The 16,403-nt window shown below is 47.8% G+C and overlaps 1 protein-coding gene across 9 annotated transcripts in view; it reads left to right on the top strand.

The window, feature by feature from the left end:
- The first annotated feature begins 2,861 nt into the window (after positions 1-2,861).
- SEMA4A (semaphorin 4A) overlaps positions 2,862-16,403 on the top strand; it is a 58,351-nt gene continuing 44,809 nt past the window's right edge. For 2 of the 9 annotated variants that reach the window (XM_034427037.3, XM_087880834.1), the window contains exon 1: positions 3,060-3,451. The gene's annotated coding sequence lies outside the window, so the exon portion shown is untranslated. Of the gene's footprint in view, positions 3,452-10,153; positions 10,303-10,788; positions 11,260-11,296; positions 11,409-16,403 lie in introns of those variants that run through there. The other 7 variants (XM_034427032.3, XM_034427038.3, XM_087880837.1 and 4 more) reach the window with 7 other exon arrangements.

Genomic DNA, 16,403 nt, shown 5'->3' with positions numbered 1-16,403 from the left:
GCTCCTCCTCCCCTCGCAAGCACAGACCCTTCGCCCTGCCCCCCCAAAGCACCCGAGGGCAGGACCAGCAACAAAGATCATGAAAGAGAGATCCAACCTGATTGTGAAAACGATCCATTCAGTAACTTGCTTGCCAGAGTTACAGGGTCTCCATCTCTGGAGGTTTTCAAGGAGACCCATTTGTCCAGAATGGTATAGATTAGCATCTCCCGCTTGAGCAGGGGGCTGGACTAGAAGACCTCCGAGGCTCCTTCCAACTCTCCTCCCTGCTCCTCCCACCACCCCTGGCCCCTGGAAGGGGAGTGCTGGCTGGAGGTGGGTGAAGGAAGAGGCCGTGGAGGGGTGGGTTGTGATGGGGGAGGCAGCAGTTCTGAAGCAACCCCTTAAAAGAAGGAAAGGCATCAGCTGAGGAAGCAGCCCTGCAATTTTGATTTTAAGAGCAACCTTGGATCCCAGGAGTGATGTTAACCAGGTGGCCCAGAGACCTTGGTTTAAAGGAAACGGCAGCCATGGGTAATTGAACCCCCGTGGTGGACTTCAAAAACAGTTTAATCAACCCACTGATGAAGGGAGCTCCTGTTCCTGGATATTAGTGGCACAATTGCAAACCATTCCAGCAAGGATAAAATACCTTGTTTATGTCATTATTTATTTTTCAAATTTAGAATCTGCCCATCTCTCACTCAGGGATTCTGAGTGAAGTGAAATATTAAAACATAAAAACTATATAAAAATTACATAAGAGGCAAAGGTAGTTTAAACCCAGCCACCCTGGCTCCCCTAAAATCTTAGGAAAGCTCTGGAAATTAAAAAGGTAAATCCAGGCAAATATGCTGGAGCTGTTGAATTGGTGTCAGAAAGCCTGACAGTGAGCACAAATGTTCAGAATTTTTTAAAAAGATTATTTAGATGTGTTCAAAAGAAAACAAAAATAATACATAGCTGCTTAATTAAGATAGCAAAATGCTGGTAGTCAATATATAAACAAAGTTATTTTACCACCTATTTTGGTCCAGTTTTACCCACAAAAAACCACCACCAAGAAATTGAAAAATGGGATTAATCTAGAAAAGCAGCTGTGAGGATGTTTCTGTGGGCCAGTCCCTCTCTTTCTGCGCAATCCACCTCACAGGGTGGTTGTGAGGAATAGAATAGGAGAAGAAAGGTATGCTGGATATGTTCACCACTTTCAGTTATTTGTAATAATAAAGTGGGTTAGAAATAATCTTGCAATGTAGACCACTTCACAGGCGACATGAATGCATCCAAGACGCAGGAGGGTCTGGCCAACTCTCTTATGGGTTACCTCGGAGAAACTGGGGGAAGAGATGAAGCACCAGGTGAAGACAGGATAGCGTCTCAGTTTTTTGATCAGCTTTGTGGGAATGTTGGAGACGCTGATGGATGAAGTGTCATTCAGAGGTTTTCTCTCTCTCTCTCTCTCTCTCTCCCACCTGGTCTCCAGTAACTTTATCAAAGAACCCCATGAATTAGCAAGTCAGTGAAGCATGGAAGGACATGCCAAAGGCTCAAAAATTGAACTCTGTACAGGTAGTTCTCAACTTAAGATGACAATTGAGCCCAAAATGCATATTACTAAGTGAAACATTTGTTAAGTGAATTTTGCCCCATTTTACAACTTTTCTTGCCACAGTTGTTAAGTGAATCATTGCAATTATTAAGTTAGTAACATGGTTGTTAAGTGAACCTGGCTTCCCCATTGAATTTGCTTGTCAGAAGGTCGCAAAAGGGGATCACGTGACTTCAGGACACCGCAACCCTCATAAATATGAACCAGTTACCAAGCATCTGAATTTTGATCATGTGACCACGGGATGCTGCAATGGTCATAGATGTGGAAAAATCCTTTGAATGGTCACTAACTGAATTGTAAGTCCAGGACTTATCAGAGGTTCCAGATGGGACGGGAGAGTCAGGGAGCATTGTGTAAAAGCAATTCAGTTCTTGGCTCTTTTCAACAACTTTAACGACTTCTGACTTTCTTTGGTGCAGTAGATTACGCAAAAAAGCCTCCCAACCTTTTGCTTTACATTTGACAACATTTCAAGCCGTTTCCATACTTACAAAATCATTCTAATTATCAAAAATAAAATCAAAGTTTCATATTTTTTTCCAACTTTGAGCAAAAAGTCCAGCGGCGATTTCCAACTTGCAGCAAAATTAGATAAATTCTTTAGTCAATTATGCCATTTCCAGAACATCACTGGACACACAACGATCAACACAAATGCATGCGATTAAGATATTGTACAAAATGTATTACGTATCAAATCAACGTTTGGATAAACGGTACAAAACGCCAGCTACTAATACGGAAACCCCAAAACCCCGGCACGTTGGAAGGCAAACTTTGGGTCAGGCAAAATGGGGCTCTATGGAAGGGCAAAAACACGCTGCTGCCCCCCCCCCGCCCATTTCAAGGGAGCCTGAATGTTCCAAGGGTCTTTTCCACAGGTGGCCACTAGAGGTCAGGAGCTGCCCGTTCTGGAATCGGAGGCTCTCCTGGAAAAAGCTGCTTTAAAGAGCGAGAAAAAAGGGGAAAGGCGCGTTGAGGCCCCCAACTCTTGAAGCTGCTGCCGGGGGAATTCTGGGAGTTGAAGTCTGAAAGGGGCGAAGGGCAGGCCAGACCCTCTCAGGGGGGCCGCTCTGACAGATGAGCAGAGTGGGAAGGGACCTTGTGGGTCATCTAGTCCAACCCCCCCCCCCGCCCAGGCCATTTGCGCTTCTCTCCCCTCCCGAGCGAGCAGCCTCGGAGCCCCCCGGGGTCCGGCCAGGGCGGGGCAGGCAGCCCCGACTCGCCCCTTCGCAAGACCACCAGGCTCCCGTCCCGCAGCGCTGCCAGAGCGCCGTCGGGGCCGGCGAGGGTCGCCTCGGGGCCGGCCGGACCTCCAGCCGGTTTTTGGGGGGGGGCAGCGCCTCCAGGGCCGCGTTCTCCGCAGGCCGCCCCCTCCCCTTCCCTCCTCCCCCCCTGGCCGGAGCGGTCACGTGGCGGCGGCGCGCGGGCTGCTGACCGACCCAGCGCCCGTCCGGAGGCGGCCAGAGCGGCGGGGCTGCCCCGGAGGGTCTCCCGGCCGGGAAGGGGCGCCAGGAGAAGGCGGGGCCGCCGCAGGGCCAACTGCAGCCGGCAACGGGGCGCGAAGGAGCGGCCGCCCAGCGGAGCCCGGAGCCGGGAGCGTCCCCAGGTCGGTGTGGCGGCGGGAGGTTGCGCGGGGCTCGAGGCGGCTGCAACGGACGCGGCGGCGGCGGCAGCAGCAGCAGCTCCCCCGGGCTGGGAGGTGGCCGGAGCGCCGCTTCCTAACTTCAGCAGGGAGCTCCCGAAAAGGCTGCCCGGCGGGCGAGCTCCGCGCCTAAAAGCCCCGCGTCCCCGGGGGAAGGGCGGCTCAGCGAAGCCTCCCGAGGCCCTTTCTTGAACCAGAAGTGCAGTTTTGGGGTGAGTTTTCCCAGAAAAGCCTCTGAAGTCAGCCCTTCTCAATTCTGGCAACCTTAACAGGGGCTGGACTTCCACTCCCAGAATCGGGGGTGTGACAAATGGTCATAAGTCTCATAACTTCGTCACTAACCGAACGGTTGGTTATAAGTCAAGGACTACCTGTATTTATTTGACCCCCCCCTTTATTATTTTATAACTAACTTAAGGTGGCAAACCTACCTGTTGCTCCTTCCTCCTCCTGTTTTGCCCATCACAACAGCCCTGTGAGGTGGGCTGGGCCGAGGGAGAGAGAGATCCAAGGTCAGCCAGCTGCCTTTCAGGGCTCACGCAGGACTAGAACTCACCACCTCCTGGTTTCTAGGCCTGCGCCTTAAGCAGCGCCAGGCAGCATCCCTTGGGCTGTTGTGTTCTTGTGGATGGTTCTCAGGAGGCTTTCTACTGTTTTGGTCTGGCCCTGACCTGACTCTGCCACCGTCCTTGTCCCAAGAAGTCGGCCCTTGTTTCTCTCCATTTGCTGGCAGAGGAAAAAAATGAGTTGGCAGAATTCTGATCCCTTCCAAGATTTGAGCAACAGCTCCCCTGCCCTCTTGCTATCATCATCATCATCATCTTTTAACGACCCCATAATCCCTGCATGGAGCTAGCAGAGTGTTTACTGGCCAGATGCCCTTCCTGTCGCCAGTGCGGGGGTCTTGTTGACAGATATATTCTCAGTGTGCCCAGAGAGAGAAATATCTGCCTCTACCTAGGATTGAACTCACAGCCTCCTGATTGTGAGGTGAGAGCTCCATCTCTAGGCACCACACCAGCCTGCCCTCTTGCTATGCTTGAGAGAAATCCAGAGTGTTAATTATGTGTAGAATTTATCTACTGCTCAGTCCTTATGGTCCCTGGGGAGTCTGTGCTGCACTCTGATTTTTAATACGGTGAAAGGGAAACATGCAGAGGAGTTATTAATTACGATTCATTAATTCAAGTTAAGTTCACATACTGAATGAATATAAGCGGTGCCCCTTGGGATCAGACCCTCAGTCCAGCTGCCTGGTTCTCATAACCAGCTGCCCACAGAAGCCCACCGCTTTCCCAGCAGTGGGGGCTCTTCCGGTGACAGTCCTGCCACCCAAGGCCAAGCCATGGATCTCCACAAAGCCATCAGGTCCGTTTTTGAAGCCATCTAGGCTTGCAGTAGCCACCATTTCCTCTCGTGCTAACAAATTCCAACATCGAATTACTTCGATATTTCCTTTTTTGTCTCCCCTGATTCTTCCAGGATTCTGTTTCATTGGGTGACCTCTGATTCTAGCATTTTGGGAAGTGGGGAATAGCTTCTCCTTGTCCCATTTGTCTATACTAAGGATAATTTTACACACCTCTCATTCCTGTCCTTTGTGGACTAAAAAGCCCCAAAGCCACAGACTTTCCTCCAAAGAAAAATGCTGAAGCTCTTGGATCATCTTAGTGAATGAAAGAAAAACTGTTTTTATCTTGAGTGGCCTAGTTCTCCACTCTAAAACTCTCATCTTGGAGCGCCCCTCCCTCCCGGAGGCTTTCTTTACCCTCAAATCAGAAGCATAGGAGTGGCCTTGGGGCAGCAAGCTGAGACTGGTCTAACCCAGAATCCTCCTTGCAATGGCGGGATAGCCGGATGCCATGATCTCGATGTCCAGAGATAGACTGCTGCTTCACTGGAAGGTTCTGCTTACATCCCCTGGCTAATAATGGCTAATAGATTGTTCTCATCAGCAGTTGCAAACCATCTTGTGGCAGGGAGTTCCATAGGTTCAATACACAGAAGAATAGCTTCTTATTAGTCCAGAGGCCATTCATCAAGGACAGCTTTGCAGTTAGCTCCAGGTTCTTCACCTTGAGCATTGCCTGGCCCTTTGCAGACCAAGAAAGTTGATCAACTGGCGGACAAGAAGAAGCAGGGATCCCCCTTCACCCCTCCAGCTCACTGGCAACCTGCTCCTTGGCCAAGGGTACTTAATGCATACGATGTATCCCTACTCACTGGATCTGAACCAAGGCCCCGGGGAGGTTCTAAATTCCCAGGTCTTGCTGCCATCAAAGCCCCAGGTGGACAGTTGCAAAGCCCTCATCTTGCAATACATAAAGTCTGGACTTACAACCAATTGCTTAGCAACCATTCAAAGTTATGACGGACCTCCCCCAAGTGTTTATGACCTGGTTCTGAAGTTCTGACAGCCATCCCCTGGGTCCCGTGTCTCAGAGAAGTTGAGCCCCCTCTTTGCCCAAATGCTGACCTACCCATCGTCCTCAACCAGGGGGCATTTCATGGTTTGCAGAAATTCTGGGGCCAAAGTGGAATCCACTTCTGGGAAGGAAGAGCTTGTGGGGGAAGTTGTAAAACACGGAGCAGAGACATCTGGGCCATGGTTCTTGCCTGGCCTGGGTTCTTGGCGGCAGCAGCCGGGTTTTCCCTCCTCCCGCTGCTTCCCCCACAACGCCCCATCTCCACATCTGCTCCCCTCTGCCCCTTCCCTCCCTCCCTCTCTCTTTTCCTCAAATAGAGCTTCAAAGCCTGCAGTCCTCCAGAGGAGGAAGGCAGAGAACATGCCCCTCCCCAGGATTCCTGCACCCCAAGGGGGCCCTGAAGGATTTGGGGTGGGGGGGGGGGCTGAAGCCTTCCATTCTTGGACTTTCCAGGAAATGGCACTTGGCAAGAAGTGACAGATTTTGCAATGTTTTCCCCTAAGCTTTGCCTATTAAATTTCAGGGATGAGTAGGAAGCAACCATTAAAATGGAAGAGGAAACAACTAAATAGTTCAGAACTGGGGGAAAAAAATTCCTGGCGTGGCATGTTATCTGCTGATTTATTTGATATAATACTGTATGCACAATGAATAATCAGAAATGTTGGACTAGAAGAAGTAGAAATTGGAATTAAAGTTGCTGGGAAATGCATCAACCATCTTGGATGTGGGAATGGTCCTGGAAATGAGGAAGTACAGAATAATAGAGTCGGAAGGGACCTTGGAGGTCCTCTAGTCTAGTCCAACCCCCTCCTCAAGCAGGAGACTGTATATCATTTCCGACAAATGGCAGTCCAGCTTCTTGAAAATCTCCAGTATTGGAGCACCCGTGATTTGTGGAGGCAAGCTGTTCCACTGCTTTTAATTGTTCTAACTGTCAGGAAATTTCTCCTTAGTTCTAGGTTGCTTCTCTCTTTGATTAGTTTCCATCAGTTACTGCTACTTCTGCCCTCAGATGCACTTAAGGAAGTCTTAAGGAAACTGGTTGAAGGTAAAAGAACTGAGATAGATACATAGATAGATAGATAGATAGAGGCAGAGCAACAGGCAATGCCAACTCAGTGCAAATAGATGGAAAGTTTGAAGCTGTTTCAGCCTAGATGGGGCCGAAGGGTGGAAGGAAGCCATATTTGCTCCTTGGGAGAAGATCTAAACTGACTGCCAGAGCAGAGACCTCACTCTGCCCTGGAGGTGCATGTAAGTTCTTCCACTTGCAATCTGTGGCTTGAAGGTTGGGCTGCAAGAAAGGCTGAAGGAAGAAGAGCAAGGAGGCTTCCAAATTGTGATGCTGAAGAACGTGGCTGAGAGGAGCCTGGGTCTCAAGAAGGGGAACTCCTCCAATAGCAGACGGAGGAGAACCAGCTGCTCTCTAGAAGTCCCAGAAGGAAGCTCTGGCTTGGGGGTTCTGGGGAGGGAGGCCAAGGCTGGAGAGGCGTGTAGAGGGCAAAGGGGCTGGACCTTCACCCAGGACGTGCCAGGAGCTCTCAGGAACTCAGGCAGTGGGACTGAGGGACCATCCAGAAAGGGATCCCCTCCAACAGGTCACAGAGAGTTGGAAAAGACCAATTTGTTTCCCATGTGCAATTAATTTGCTTGCGCAAGAGAATTAATCCATCACAGGAACCTGCCATTCAGCCCAAAGTGATGTAACTGAGACGCAGGCTAATGTTCTCCAGAATCAGCTGGGCCTAAGAATGGACAGTTCCTTTCTTTGGAATTTCTTCCTCCTTTCAGTTCAGACTCCCTCCCCCTTTCCTGCGTTTGCTCCCCAACTTCTCTGGAGGGAAAGAGAGAGAGAGAGAAAGCAGGTGGCTTCTCAGCAAAGCCAGATGGGGGTTCAGAGGCAAAGTGGAAGGCTGGACTGAACCTTCTAGGCTGAGATGCTCTTGGCAAAGAAGAAGGGCTTATGGAGGAAGCTCATCCCTGCCCCATTCTTGGGGAGGGGAGGGCGGGGAACACCCTCCTTCCTTCCAGATGGGGTAAAAGCTGCCTCTGAAGTGAAGAACCTGCCTTTGCGCATAGGAGCCAGCCAGGATGGGGAGTGTGTGTGTTTGCAGCATGGCCTCGCCCCAGAGACACCCTTGGCTTTCTCTTTGCAAAGAATCTTATTGAAGCCTTTCTTTCCTTGCTCAAGAAACGGGTGAGAAGCATGGCTTCCTTCTTTCCCTGCCCTTGGGGTCTGCCCCCAGAAAGGAGAAGCAAGAAATAAACAGACCCAGTGGGATTCTTACTTGACTCAAGCAGTTGATGTGGCTCTACTCTTTGTGCACAAAGATGTGGCTGGTGTGACATGTTGCTGAGTGAATATTTTTGGCTCAAATGCAGGTGCTCTGCAGGTTGAAGCGATAGCCTCTTCCTGCGGTTGGGGGGAATTGACCCACCGTGACTGAATTGAAAGGATTTGGCTCCACTCTTGCCCGGGGTTGTGCTTGTGGGCATTTTCCTATCTGCCATGTGAATTCAGGCCTCAGAGTTTACTAATTTGGCTTTCATCTGGCTACAACCACGCCCACATTTACCTAGATAATTGGGTTGATTATCCTTGCCCTGAAGGTTTCTGCTTTTCTCTGTTATTCACAGTTTGCTAATGAATCTCTTGTGCTGCTGTTGGGGTAGCTTTTTCCTTGTGGAAATTAGGAAATGTTTGCACAAATGTTTCCTTTTCTGTTTTTGATCTGGGGCCTGTGCTTTCTTTGCATTTCTGTTTTCTGTTCCTGTCTGAGCTCTGTGTCAGGTAGCTTTCCAGAAAGAAAGGGAAGCATATAGTGAAGATATAAGGATGCGAGAACAGCCCACAGGAGTTTGTGGTGTCCGGAGGAGCCCCCAGGATTGAAGGGAAGGCTTATTGTGCACAATGGAGACAGGTGTTTGCATGTGCACTAAACACCTCAGTTGCCTCCTCACTAGAGGCCACCCATGGAAATGTCTCTGAAATTCTCTTCTCCTTGGAAAGCCACTTTGAAAGTTTTCAAAATAATTCTTGAAAATTATTTCAAAAATAGACCGGATGCCTTCTGATTGGTATGGTATATTGTCTTGAGCAGGGGGTTGGACTAGAAGACCTCTGAGATCCCTTCCAGCCTTATGATTTTGTGTTCTAAACTAAAGTGTTCACTTTCACCAGACCAAATGAAGGTGTTAGGAAAAAAAACAATATTTTTTTCTTGTGGCACTTAATTTTGTGAAGTAATCACCAATTAGAGCTAGCCAGCACTCCATACTGTACTGCCAAGGATCACAGATTGTGATGCCATAGGGCAGTATTTCTCAAACTTGGCCACTTTAAGGTGGGCTTCAATTCCCAGAATTCCCTAGTCAGCTCCCTAATTCTCCATGCTTGCTGGGGAATTCTGGGAGTTGAAGTCCACACAACTTAAAGTGTCTGAGATTGAGAAACACTGTATTAGGGTTTGTCTAACTATGGTTAATTAAATGGTGATTAGCTGAGAGCAGAGGCTTCTTCCTGACCTCCCTGCTCTGTTCCTCCCTGATTGGCCAATCAGGCCACACTGAGTGGGCTACTTCAACCAATCACAGTTTGGGAAGCTGTCCTCTGATGTTCCCTTCATTCACTCTCTTTCTCTTCATCTCTTTTTCTTGGAGGACTGTAGAGGCAAAAAACAAAACAAAAAAAAAACCATATTTGTCCCAGGGAGCTAAATGGCTCCATTTTAACATTTTGGTCTGTTGTGGGGTTGCATTTAAGCCCTCATTCATTCTCTTGACATATGAACGTCTTCGTTGCCCCGAATTTCTTGGGGATGTAGCCTTGCTTGGGCTCTGAGCCAGGAGAGAGCTTCCTGACGCTCCAGTGGATACTGGGTATTGTAGTCCAAGGGGTCTGTTTGGAAGAAGAGATTATCCAGATTCTCATTGCAGTAATGAGACATACAGGTAATCTTCAACGTAAAACCATTCATTTGGCGACTGTTTGTAATTATATTGCTGAAATAAGTGGCTTACAACCAGTCCTCGCACTTATGACCGTTGCAGTATTCCCCGCGGTCACATGATCAAAATGTAGGCGCTCGTGACGGCCGTTTAGGACCTTCACACAAGCAACATCAATGGGGGGAGGGGCGGGAAACTGGATTTACTTAACAACCATGTGATTCACTTAACAACTGCAGTAATTTGCTTCACAACCAAGGCAAAAAAGGTTGTAAACTCAGGCACAACTCACTATGCAACCGTCTTGCTTAGCAACAGTCATTTTGGCCCTGATCGTGGTCATAATTCGAGGACTACCTATACCAGGCTTGCATTACTCTGTTCTATGAAGAATCGGGGAGCTATTTTCACCAAAAACATGGCAGAATATTAGCACGTGGGAGGGAAGCCGAGATCAGCCCTGAGACGGTTTCCTTTGCCTAAGAAAACCTGACGTTGTTTTCTGCCTTGTTCATCTCCCTCGTACAGCCCAGACTCGGGTGGAGGGAGGGCCTAGGATTCAAGGAAGATCAGTCTGGTTAGCTAAGAAACTAACATGCTTTTATCCGGGATTGATAGAAGAAACCATCGTGCCCGGATCGTGATGTGTTTGGTTCTGCTGGACCTGCAGCGTACCTAGATGGCTGGTCAGTCCCTGATTTCAGCTACGTTTCTTTTATTCCTATTTTGATGTTACTGACTTTTAAAAGGCAGATGAAATGTATTACCAAGAGGCAAAATGGGTAATTGGAATGATGGTTGCACACCCAGAATTTGAGGGTCCCTTTGTCTCTCCTCCAGATGCAAACGGTCTGTTTCGGGGGGGGGGTCCTTGTGCTCTCTGAGCTGGGTTGTTTTTCTTGTTTTCATTACCTAAACTAGGCAACATCATCGGTGCAAAACATCCCAGCTCAGAGGGCACTAAGGACCCCTCCTTTCTCTCCTGAGCTGCAAATCTCTTTATGGATCTTTATTTGATTTTAGGATCCAAAGTGGGCACATTTCCTTCCATATCAAACACAGAAAATCCCCCCCCCCCGGTCACCTTTTCCCAGGGAGCAGGGCAGGAGGTCCTTGTATCATGCCCAGCCCTGCGCGGTGGGGGCTGGAGTTTCTTCCGGGAGACACTGCCTAGAAGAACATCTGGCAGCCAGCCGATGTGGCGTGAGGCGGGCAAAGAATTAATGAGGTGCCTGCCGTGTCTTCCCAGGGGTGAGTGGCGAGGAGGCCCCTCGTGTGGAGGAGGAGAGCCCCTCTCTGTCCTTCTGCTGGATGCCACATCTGGACAGGAGCCAGGTGATCCCCAGCCGCCCGACGGATGCCTGGGATGATCTGGGAGGCAGAGGCTGGACCGCTGCTGGAGGTAAAGCGTCGCCATGGCAACCCCATGATGTTCCCTCGGCATAACTAGCAGGCGGCGGTGACAGGGATGGGCTCCTCGGACAACGGAGGGAGTTTCCTTCGCAGGGCTGTCGAGCCGGCTGGCTTCCCTGTCGCCCCGGGGAAGCGGTTGTGGCCGCCGGCCAGAAGCCTTTGCCACCCCCGCTGTCTCGTCCCCCCACCCCACCCCATCATCCCGGATCTGCATCCCTCCCAACTGCCAGGTACAGCTTCTGTCTCTGCTTTTTAAATAGTTGCAATGAACAATGGGAGGAATTTGGCTGGTTGTGTTTTTCCAGCTGCACTGGAGGCAGGCAGAAATTTATTTGGCTGCTGCTGCTGCTGTTCTGAAGGGTTTCCCCAGCCATGAGAGGTATCTTAATGTATGCGGGCTTTTTTGTTTTGCTGGGCATCTCTGGAGCTTTAGAAACGGGTTACAAAAGCCGATGAGCAGGAATTTAGACGCACGTGTTTCTCTCCCGCATCAGGGAGTTTCCCCACACATTAGTTTTAATTAAGGCTCTCGTGTCCTTTGGGGGTGGATCCTCTGTGGGGAAGCCAGAGCTGAATCTGGAGTTGGGGGGTAAAGGAAGAGGTGAGGAGCCACTAAATTTGATATAAAAATCCATGGGGTGGGGTAGGTCATTGTATGTGTGTGTGTGTGGCAGGACAGAGATGGTTAATGAAATGCAGCGATGCAACAGGCGCCTCTCCCTAAATTCAGTGACAGGTAGTTTTTTGTTTTTGTTTTTTGTTTTTGATTTATATGCCGCCCTTCTCCGGAGACTCAGGGCGGCTTACAAGTTGGTCTTCTGTCTGATCTCAGCAGCCCCCTCCTCTCTGAGAGCCGGAGGGGGGAGGGTTGTGGGGAAGGGGCATGTCCTGGCTCAGCCAGAAGCTTTGTCCGGTTGGGAATGGAGGAATCCAGCTGGGGGGGGGAGAGGGGGGAGCAGGCAGGGAAGGGCTACCTTGATGTATTGAGAAGCCACTGTGTTTTAGGTGGGAGAGGGGTCAAGGAGGCAGGGGAGGGGGCTGGCCTAGAGGCAGGCTGAAGTGGCCAATAAGATGGGGTCTGGGGTCAAGTGGTCAATATCTTCAGCCCAAGTAGTCAGATGATTAAGGGAAGGAGGAAGAAAGGAGAAATAGAAGGAAGGTAGGAAGGAAGGAGAAAGGAAGGAAGGAAAGAAGAGGAAAGAAGGGAAGAGAGGAAGGAAGGAGAAGGAGGAAGAAAGGAAGAATGGAAAGGAGAGAGGGAAGGACAAAAGGAAGGAAGGAAGGAGAAAGAGAAGGAAGGGATGAGGGAATAAGGAGGAAAGGAGGGAGGAAGGGATGAAGGAAGGAAGGAGGGAGAGAGAGAGAGAGAAAAGTGTCCGTGAGGGTCACTTGCATCCATCCTTCATGGAGCTACTGCTGGTCCCCCTTTGGCTGCCTCTGATTAGGGACTGCCCGGTGCTGCTCCATGCATTGACATGGGAGGGCTGGAGAAATGAAGTCGGTCAGCAGCCCCTCCCCCCCCCGCCCCAGGCTTCCCCTTTCCTCTGCTGTTGTGTGTGCCAGAAGGGGCAACAGCCTTTGCTTCCTCAATTTCATTTTGCAGCCCTGACTGAATTCTTCTCTGTCTCTTGTGCTGGGATCTCCTCCCTTCGCACTCTCTCGACATGCATCTATCATGAGATTTTCTTTCTACTACGATGGCCATATATTATATATAATTTATGTGTGTTACAAACAGCACATATGTCAAAATGTCAGAGACACAAGGCTCTCCACGATAGCAGCCTTTCCCAGCCAGGCATGTCCTAGAAGGGCTGGACTACAAATCCCATCACAGAATGTCAGCAGTTGTGAGTCTGCAAAATGTCACTCAGCGCTTTGCTATTTTCACTGCAATACTCAGAGTTTTCAAATAACCTTTGCAGATTTGGCTTAAATGCCAGACATATTTATTCTTGTTCCACACAATTTTGTCCTTTGCTCTCTTTCTAAATCAGTTTTGCTAGGATTGGCCCCTGCTAGTTAAAACTCTGCTGTTCAAAGTTACAGTAGTACTGGAAAAGGTGACTTATGACCAGTCCTCAGACTTACAACCACTGCAGCGTCCTCACAGTCACGTGATCAAAATTCACAATATTTATGATGGTTGCAGCGTCCTGCAGCCATGGGATCGCCATTTGTGACCTGCCCACCTGGGAATGTTGCAATCTGGTATTGCTTAACATCCAAACGATTCACTTAACGGTGGCAATAACTCATAAAATCAGGCCTGACTCACTTAACAACCACCTTACTTACCAACAGAAATTCTGGCCCCAACTTCCTCACCTGTTCAGGATGGCTTCAGCCTGTCTCCTTCAGGGGCTGAGATGGGAGGCAGCAGTGGCCTGGGGGCTGGGGGGCGGCTGGCCGGTGGGGGGTGGGAAGACACGTATTTGTGCTGCAGCTGGGAAGAAATGGGGGCACGGCTCTGGAGGAAGAGCTCTCAAAGGCCCGGCTGGGTTACCTTTTTGCAGACGCTGCTATTTTATTCGATGAATGCTTCTTTGAAAAAAATAAAAGGCTAAGTTATTTTGGGGTTTAAACTATAATTAGCAGCCCTAAATAGAAGTGAGGTTTAGAGGGGGTGTATTTCCCAGCATGCTGGCTGGGGGAATTCTGGGAGTTGAAGTCCCCACGGCTTAGAGAGGCCAAGGCTGAGAAGCTCTGCTAAAATGGGTTTGGGTTATTTGAGGTCTTGCATGAACCGTTAAGACCCTAAATCGGAAAAGGTGTGATGTCTTGGCAGGCAGCGAGGAATGTGAATATGAGGATTGTGTTTCACTAACTTGGCTTGGGGGTCTTAATGCAAGACAGTGACTTTCATTAAACCAGGTTTGGGGTCTTAATGTGAATACAACTACAGGTAGTCCTTGACTTACGGCCACAGTTGAGGCCCAATTGCTAAGCGGGACAGGTGTTAAGTGAGTTTTGCCCCATTTTACAACCTTTCTTGCCACACTTGTTAAATGAATCACCACTGCAGTTGTTAAGTTAGTAATACGGTTGTGTTGAGCAAATGTGGCTCCCCCATTGATTTTGCTTGTCAGGAGGTTCCAAAAGGAGATCACATGAAAAAAGTGTGAAAAACAATCACAAGTCACTTTTTTCAGTACTGCTGTAACTTGGAACAATCACTAAATGAACGGTTGTAAATTGAGGACTGCCTGTTTCAGTAAAGCCAGGTTTTGGAGACCAGCATGTTGTGTGAATCCAGGTCCTGTCAGCCAAGTTGCCTGGAGGGCTGGTGTTTGCAAAACATCTCCAGGATCCTGGAAAGCCGGAAGGCCGAAGCTTTGAAGAAGGGATGGTGTTCGCTAGCCAGAGAGGTAACGGGGGCTTTAATTCCCTCTGTGGTGGCAACGTTCCAAGAGGCAACAATGGCTGCCTTTGTGCAGACACCGTTTCTCAGCCAACGGCAAACAGCAGACTGTGAAATCTGCCTGGGATAACCTAGTTTCCCTGCACCGCTACAAGGAACTTTCTGTCTCTGTTCTGGGGCTCCTCAAAGCCCCCCCTGCAGGGCATGGTGTTCCCTCTTGGGACAATGCGCTCAGCCAGCCACATCCGTGCGGACGAAAGCCGAGAGAGGCTGAGCGGATGGATCCACGCCAGGGCAGAATTTCTGCTTTCCTTTTTCCCCTTTCCCCTTGTTTCTTTCCCTCTTTTTTTCTTGGATGACCGGAATCTTTCCTATAACTTTAATTATTTTTTCCCCCAAAAGGAAGATTAAAAACTAAGACCAACTAACATAAAGTAAGAAAAAGAAATGGAAAGAAATCAAAGAGAAAACTAAAAATGCAACAAACGAAAAAATACCAAGAAATAGTTTCCAATCTTCTTCACTGCAGTTATAATTACAATGAAATATTTACCACTTACTCTATGGTTATAACATACCTCTTTTCTAATTTAGCCTGTCTAGTCATCAGAACCATAAAATCATAATTTCATTTTTTTCTGTTTCTTGCTAATCAGCAATAAACATAAATATTGTCTTTTCTCTGATAAAAGAAGTCAATTTAGCCATCTCGGCAAGTCCCATAGTCTTCCTCAACCATCCCTTCATTGTGGGTCATGCTGCATCTTTCCATTTTTGTGCAAACAATAATCTTGTTTACTGTGTACAGAAACAATCTTCCACAAATCTTTTCTAGCTGACTATCCATAACTCCCAAGAACAACAAAAATCCAGGGATTGTAAATTTGAATAGAAGACTGTCCTCAACGTACGGCTATTCTTTAACAGTGGAGTTACAATGGTGACCTATCCTCAAAGTTATGACTGTCACATCACTTTCTTGGTGACACAATTTGGATGTTCGATAGTTAACTTGCCTAAGACTTTGATACTGAATTTATGCCCCAAATAAGAACAAAATATTGTTTTATAAATGTCTTATGTTTAATGGGTTTTGCTCACGAAAATTGGCATTTGATGGAGTGGAGTGATCTCCCCACAACTGAACAGAACTTCTGAGAAAAATATTAAAATCACCCAAGGCAGTTTTTTAAAAAAAGTCTTTGATTTGGTGGGCAATTTAGAACCGGTTGATACATGGAGATAAAAAAATGGCAATTCAAAAAAATATACCTCCTTTTCTGAAAGACAGAGGTCCCTTTCAAAAACAGACCTGATTTGAATTTCAAAGGCCTTGGCTACTAAGCTTTCTAAGGTAGATATATTATCCAAGATGATTTTGGATCATAGTCTTGTAACTTTGGTTCATAAAAGGAAATCTGATTCATTTAGATGGAAACTAAAAGTTGCTAGAAAAAGAGACAATAGTGTATTGTAATTTTTGAAGATAAATAAGGTAAAGGCACATTTAAGAATGGTTTGGGATGTAAGAAAAGCTTTTGTTAGATATTATTATACAACATAATAGTGAACTTAGAAGAGTCAAGAAAAGACACAAAGCAATTTTGAGAGATCAAGAGAAAAGAAGAAAAATTAAAGATGCTTCCAGAGAAGATAAATATTTCTTAACAAATTAACTTTTAACTTTTAAGAGAAATGGAAATAATCAATTATGTAAAACAAAAAAGTTTGATTTTGTAAATAAACCAGGGAAGTGGCTAGCATATAAATTACAATAAAATAAAATAAAATAATAATGAAGTTACAAGAGGGAGATACTATATTATACTAATGGCATGTTAGGCGCAAACAACCAGTTTCACGTGTGTAGAGTTCAAACTAGCTACTTTATTGTTCTATGCCTATTTCACAGGAATCTTCCCAGATTGGTAGTTTGCATCTGGGCCAGACTAGATAAGGTGCAAGATACTCAGAGAGGGTGGGACTTGCTCTCTTGCGCCTTCGTAATGATTC

Source organism: Pantherophis guttatus, chromosome 18, assembly GCF_059756535.1.
Source record: "Pantherophis guttatus breed Tessera chromosome 18, ASM5975653v1, whole genome shotgun sequence".
NCBI classification, from domain to species: domain Eukaryota; kingdom Metazoa; phylum Chordata; class Lepidosauria; order Squamata; family Colubridae; genus Pantherophis; species Pantherophis guttatus.
The sequence above is the reverse complement of the archived record's forward strand: the minus strand, read 5'-3'. Positions and strand labels throughout refer to the sequence as shown.